This window comes from Hypomesus nipponensis, chromosome 4, assembly GCF_054491055.1.
Source record: "Hypomesus nipponensis isolate SF chromosome 4, ASM5449105v1, whole genome shotgun sequence".
In the NCBI taxonomy this organism is placed as follows: domain Eukaryota; kingdom Metazoa; phylum Chordata; class Actinopteri; order Osmeriformes; family Osmeridae; genus Hypomesus; species Hypomesus nipponensis.
The window spans coordinates 807,501-812,500 of NC_140364.1; the positions used below are offsets into that span (position 1 = coordinate 807,501).

The 5,000-nt window shown below is 47.0% G+C and overlaps 17 non-coding genes across 17 annotated transcripts; all 17 read left to right on the forward strand.

Moving 5' to 3' along the window:
• The first annotated feature begins 45 nt into the window (after positions 1 to 45).
• Positions 46 to 164, forward strand: LOC146294410 (5S ribosomal RNA). The gene has a single exon (XR_014754011.1). It is a non-coding gene; the product is annotated as a 5S ribosomal RNA (ribosomal RNA).
• Positions 165 to 342: 178 nt separating this feature from the next.
• LOC146294411 (5S ribosomal RNA) lies at positions 343 to 461 on the forward strand. The gene has a single exon (XR_014753697.1). It is a non-coding gene; the product is annotated as a 5S ribosomal RNA (ribosomal RNA).
• Positions 462 to 647: 186 nt separating this feature from the next.
• Positions 648 to 766, forward strand: LOC146294412 (5S ribosomal RNA). Its single transcript, XR_014754012.1, has one exon. It is a non-coding gene; the product is annotated as a 5S ribosomal RNA (ribosomal RNA).
• A 176-nt stretch (positions 767 to 942) lies between these two features.
• LOC146294413 (5S ribosomal RNA) lies at positions 943 to 1,061 on the forward strand. Its single transcript, XR_014753698.1, has one exon. It is a non-coding gene; the product is annotated as a 5S ribosomal RNA (ribosomal RNA).
• Positions 1,062 to 1,233: 172 nt separating this feature from the next.
• LOC146294414 (5S ribosomal RNA) lies at positions 1,234 to 1,352 on the forward strand. The gene has a single exon (XR_014753849.1). It is a non-coding gene; the product is annotated as a 5S ribosomal RNA (ribosomal RNA).
• Positions 1,353 to 1,524: 172 nt separating this feature from the next.
• Positions 1,525 to 1,643, forward strand: LOC146294415 (5S ribosomal RNA). The gene has a single exon (XR_014753700.1). It is a non-coding gene; the product is annotated as a 5S ribosomal RNA (ribosomal RNA).
• Positions 1,644 to 1,831: 188 nt separating this feature from the next.
• Positions 1,832 to 1,950, forward strand: LOC146294416 (5S ribosomal RNA). The gene has a single exon (XR_014754014.1). It is a non-coding gene; the product is annotated as a 5S ribosomal RNA (ribosomal RNA).
• A 180-nt stretch (positions 1,951 to 2,130) lies between these two features.
• Positions 2,131 to 2,249, forward strand: LOC146294417 (5S ribosomal RNA). Its single transcript, XR_014753701.1, has one exon. It is a non-coding gene; the product is annotated as a 5S ribosomal RNA (ribosomal RNA).
• Positions 2,250 to 2,421: 172 nt separating this feature from the next.
• On the forward strand, positions 2,422 to 2,540 carry LOC146294418 (5S ribosomal RNA). The gene has a single exon (XR_014753702.1). It is a non-coding gene; the product is annotated as a 5S ribosomal RNA (ribosomal RNA).
• A 184-nt stretch (positions 2,541 to 2,724) lies between these two features.
• On the forward strand, positions 2,725 to 2,843 carry LOC146294419 (5S ribosomal RNA). Its single transcript, XR_014754372.1, has one exon. It is a non-coding gene; the product is annotated as a 5S ribosomal RNA (ribosomal RNA).
• Positions 2,844 to 3,019: 176 nt separating this feature from the next.
• On the forward strand, positions 3,020 to 3,138 carry LOC146294420 (5S ribosomal RNA). The gene has a single exon (XR_014753703.1). It is a non-coding gene; the product is annotated as a 5S ribosomal RNA (ribosomal RNA).
• Positions 3,139 to 3,318: 180 nt separating this feature from the next.
• LOC146294421 (5S ribosomal RNA) lies at positions 3,319 to 3,437 on the forward strand. Its single transcript, XR_014754373.1, has one exon. It is a non-coding gene; the product is annotated as a 5S ribosomal RNA (ribosomal RNA).
• Positions 3,438 to 3,613: 176 nt separating this feature from the next.
• Positions 3,614 to 3,732, forward strand: LOC146294422 (5S ribosomal RNA). The gene has a single exon (XR_014753704.1). It is a non-coding gene; the product is annotated as a 5S ribosomal RNA (ribosomal RNA).
• Positions 3,733 to 3,912: 180 nt separating this feature from the next.
• LOC146294423 (5S ribosomal RNA) lies at positions 3,913 to 4,031 on the forward strand. Its single transcript, XR_014753705.1, has one exon. It is a non-coding gene; the product is annotated as a 5S ribosomal RNA (ribosomal RNA).
• Positions 4,032 to 4,205: 174 nt separating this feature from the next.
• LOC146294424 (5S ribosomal RNA) lies at positions 4,206 to 4,324 on the forward strand. The gene has a single exon (XR_014753706.1). It is a non-coding gene; the product is annotated as a 5S ribosomal RNA (ribosomal RNA).
• Positions 4,325 to 4,508: 184 nt separating this feature from the next.
• LOC146294425 (5S ribosomal RNA) lies at positions 4,509 to 4,627 on the forward strand. Its single transcript, XR_014754117.1, has one exon. It is a non-coding gene; the product is annotated as a 5S ribosomal RNA (ribosomal RNA).
• A 172-nt stretch (positions 4,628 to 4,799) lies between these two features.
• Positions 4,800 to 4,918, forward strand: LOC146294426 (5S ribosomal RNA). Its single transcript, XR_014753707.1, has one exon. It is a non-coding gene; the product is annotated as a 5S ribosomal RNA (ribosomal RNA).
• The last annotated feature ends 82 nt before the right edge of the window (positions 4,919 to 5,000 follow it).

Below are 5,000 nucleotides of genomic sequence, written 5' to 3' on the forward strand. Positions count from 1 at the left end.
GCTAAATCTGTATATGGATAAGTAGCCTATGGTTGTCAACTTATTTCGTACGGCCATACCAGCCTGGCAATGCCCGATCTCGTCTGATCTCGGAAGCTAAGCAGGGTCGGGCCTGGTTAGTACTTGGATGGGAGACCGCCTGGGAATACCAGGTGCTGTATGCTCTTTTGCTCATTCACTTAGAAACTGAAATCTTGCAATATGCACAAGTAGTCCTTCATGAAAGGGGCTGGAAGCTGTTTTCATTTTGACACGAGAGAGAGAGAGAGAGAGAGAGACTACCTTGCATTGTCAATTGCTAAATCTGTATATGGATAAGTAGCCTATGGTTGTCAAGTTATTTCGTACGGCCATACCAGCCTGGCAACGCCCGATCTCGTCTGATCTCGGAAGCTAAGCAGGGTCGGGCCTGGTTAGTACTTGGATGGGAGACCGCCTGGGAATACCAGGTGCTGTATGCTCTTTTGCTCATTCACTTAGAAACTGAAATCTTGCAATATGCACAAGTAGTCCTTCATGAAAGGGGCTGGAAGCTGTTTTCATTTTGACACGAGAGAGAGAGAGAGAGAGAGAGAGAGAGAGACCACCTTGCATTGTCAATTGCTAAATCTGTATATGGATAAGTAGCCTATGGTTGTCAACTTATTTCGTACGGCCATACCAGCCTGGCAATGCCCGATCTCGTCTGATCTCGGAAGCTAAGCAGGGTCGGGCCTGGTTAGTACTTGGATGGGAGACCGCCTGGGAATACCAGGTGCTGTATGCTCTTTTGCTCATTCACTTAGAAACTGAAATCTTGCAATATGCACAAGTAGTCCTTCATGAAAGGGGCTGGAAGCTGTTTTCATTTTGACACGAGAGAGAGAGAGAGAGAGAGACCACCTTGCATTGTCAATTGCTAAATCTGTATATGGATAAGTAGCCTATGGTTGTCAACTTATTTCGTACGGCCATACCAGCCTGGCAACGCCCGATCTCGTCTGATCTCGGAAGCTAAGCAGGGTCGGGCCTGGTTAGTACTTGGATGGGAGACCGCCTGGGAATACCAGGTGCTGTATGCTCTTTTGCTCATTCACTTAGAAACTGAAATCTTGCAATATGCACAAGTAGTGCTTCATGAAAGGGGCTGGAAGCTGTTTTCATTTTGACACGAGAGAGAGAGAGAGAGACCACCTTGCATTGTCAATTGCTAAATCTGTATATGGATAAGTAGCCTATGGTTGTCATCTTATTTCGTACGGCCATACCAGCCTGGCAACGCCCGATCTCGTCTGATCTCGGAAGCTAAGCAGGGTCGGGCCTGGTTAGTACTTGGATGGGAGACCGCCTGGGAATACCTGGTGCTGTATGCTCTTTTGCTCATTCACTTAGAAACTGAAATCTTGCAATATGCACAAGTAGTCCTTCATGAAAGGGGCTGGAAGCTGTTTTCATTTTGACACGAGAGAGAGAGAGAGAGACCACCTTGCATTGTCAATTGCTAAATCTGTATATGGATAAGTAGCCTATGGTTGTCATCTTATTTCGTACGGCCATACCAGCCTGGCAACGCCCGATCTCGTCTGATCTCGGAAGCTAAGCAGGGTCGGGCCTGGTTAGTACTTGGATGGGAGACCGCCTGGGAATACCAGGTGCTGTATGCTCTTTTGCTCATTCACTTAGAAACTGAAATCTTGCAATATGCACAAGTAGTCCTTCATGAAAGGGGCTGGAAGCTGTTTTCATTTTGACACGAGAGAGAGAGAGAGAGAGAGAGAGAGAGAGAGACCACCTTGCATTGTCAATTGCTAAATCTGTATATGGATAAGTAGCCTATGGTTGTCAACTTATTTCGTACGGCCATACCAGCCTGGCAATGCCCGATCTCGTCTGATCTCGGAAGCTAAGCAGGGTCGGGCCTGGTTAGTACTTGGATGGGAGACCGCCTGGGAATACCAGGTGCTGTATGCTCTTTTGCTCATTCACTTAGAAACTGAAATCTTGCAATATGCACAAGTAGTCCTTCATGAAAGGGGCTGGAAGCTGTTTTCATTTTGACACGAGAGAGAGAGAGAGAGAGAGAGAGACCACCTTGCATTGTCAATTGCTAAATCTGTATATGGATAAGTAGCCTATGGTTGTCAACTTATTTCGTACGGCCATACCAGCCTGGCAACGCCCGATCTCGTCTGATCTCGGAAGCTAAGCAGGGTCGGGCCTGGTTAGTACTTGGATGGGAGACCGCCTGGGAATACCAGGTGCTGTATGCTCTTTTGCTCATTCACTTAGAAACTGAAATCTTGCAATATGCACAAGTAGTCCTTCATGAAAGGGGCTGGAAGCTGTTTTCATTTTGACACGAGAGAGAGAGAGAGAGACCACCTTGCATTGTCAATTGCTAAATCTGTATATGGATAAGTAGCCTATGGTTGTCATCTTATTTCGTACGGCCATACCAGCCTGGCAACGCCCGATCTCGTCTGATCTCGGAAGCTAAGCAGGGTCGGGCCTGGTTAGTACTTGGATGGGAGACCGCCTGGGAATACCAGGTGCTGTATGCTCTTTTGCTCATTCACTTAGAAACTGAAATCTTGCAATATGCACAAGTAGTCCTTCATGAAAGGGGCTGGAAGCTGTTTTCATTTTGACACGAGAGAGAGAGAGAGAGAGAGAGAGAGAGACCACCTTGCATTGTCAATTGCTAAATCTGTATATGGATAAGTAGCCTATGGTTGTCAACTTATTTCGTACGGCCATACCAGCCTGGCAACGCCCGATCTTGTCTGATCTCGGAAGCTAAGCAGGGTCGGGCCTGGTTAGTACTTGGATGGGAGACCGCCTGGGAATACCAGGTGCTGTATGCTCTTTTGCTCATTCACTTAGAAACTGAAATCTTGCAATATGCACAAGTAGTCCTTCATGAAAGGGGCTGGAAGCTGTTTTCATTTTGACACGAGAGAGAGAGAGAGACAGAGACCACCTTGCATTGTCAATTGCTAAATCTGTATATGGATAAGTAGCCTATGGTTGTCAACTTATTTCGTACGGCCATACCAGCCTGGCAACGCCCGATCTCGTCTGATCTCGGAAGCTAAGCAGGGTCGGGCCTGGTTAGTACTTGGATGGGAGACCGCCTGGGAATACCAGGTGCTGTATGCTCTTTTGCTCATTCACTTAGAAACTGAAATCTTGCAATATGCACAAGTAGTCCTTCATGAAAGGGGCTGGAAGCTGTTTTCATTTTGACACGAGAGAGAGAGAGAGAGAGAGAGAGACCACCTTGCATTGTCAATTGCTAAATCTGTATATGGATAAGTAGCCTATGGTTGTCAACTTATTTCGTACGGCCATACCAGCCTGGCAACGCCCGATCTTGTCTGATCTCGGAAGCTAAGCAGGGTCGGGCCTGGTTAGTACTTGGATGGGAGACCGCCTGGGAATACCAGGTGCTGTATGCTCTTTTGCTCATTCACTTAGAAACTGAAATCTTGCAATATGCACAAGTAGTCCTTCATGAAAGGGGCTGGAAGCTGTTTTCATTTTGACACGAGAGAGAGAGAGAGACAGAGACCACCTTGCATTGTCAATTGCTAAATCTGTATATGGATAAGTAGCCTATGGTTGTCAACTTATTTCGTACGGCCATACCAGCCTGGCAACGCCCGATCTCGTCTGATCTCGGAAGCTAAGCAGGGTCGGGCCTGGTTAGTACTTGGATGGGAGACCGCCTGGGAATACCAGGTGCTGTATGCTCTTTTGCTCATTCACTTAGAAACTGAAATCTTGCAATATGCACAAGTAGTCCTTCATGAAAGGGGCTGGAAGCTGTTTTCATTTTGACACGAGAGAGAGAGAGAGAGAGAGAGAGACCACCTTGCATTGTCAATTGCTAAATCTGTATATGGATAAGTAGCCTATGGTTGTCAACTTATTTCGTACGGCCATACCAGCCTGGCAACGCCCGATCTCGTCTGATCTCGGAAGCTAAGCAGGGTCGGGCCTGGTTAGTACTTGGATGGGAGACCGCCTGGGAATACCAGGTGCTGTATGCTCTTTTGCTCATTCACTTAGAAACTGAAATCTTGCAATATGCACAAGTAGTCCTTCATGAAAGGGGCTGGAAGCTGTTTTCATTTTGACACGAGAGAGAGAGAGAGAGAGACCACCTTGCAATGTCAATTGCTAAATCTGTATATGGATAAGTAGCCTATGGTTGTCATCTTATTTCGTACGGCCATACCAGCCTGGCAACGCCCGATCTCGTCTGATCTCGGAAGCTAAGCAGGGTCGGGCCTGGTTAGTACTTGGATGGGAGACCGCCTGGGAATACCAGGTGCTGTATGCTCTTTTGCTCATTCACTTAGAAACTGAAATCTTGCAATATGCACAAGTAGTCCTTCATGAAAGGGGCTGGAAGCTGTTTTCATTTTGACACGAGAGAGAGAGAGAGAGAGAGAGAGAGAGACCACCTTGCATTGTCAATTGCTAAATCTGTATATGGATAAGTAGCCTATGGTTGTCAACTTATTTCGTACGGCCATACCAGCCTGGCAACGCCCGATCTCGTCTGATCTCGGAAGCTAACCAGGGTCGGGCCTGGTTAGTACTTGGATGGGAGACCGCCTGGGAATACCAGGTGCTGTATGCTCTTTTGCTCATTCACTTAGAAACTGAAATCTTGCAATATGCACAAGTAGTCCTTCATGAAAGGGGCTGGAAGCTGTTTTCATTTTGACACGAGAGAGAGAGAGAGAGACCACCTTGCATTGTCAATTGCTAAATCTGTATATGGATAAGTAGCCTATGGTTGTCATCTTATTTCGTACGGCCATACCAGCCTGGCAACGCCCGATCTCGTCTGATCTCGGAAGCTAAGCAGGGTCGGGCCTGGTTAGTACTTGGATGGGAGACCGCCTGGGAATACCAGGTGCTGTATGCTCTTTTGCTCATTCACTTAGAAACTGAAATCTTGCAATATGCACAAGTAGTCCTTCATGAAAGGGGCTGGAAGCTGTTTTCAT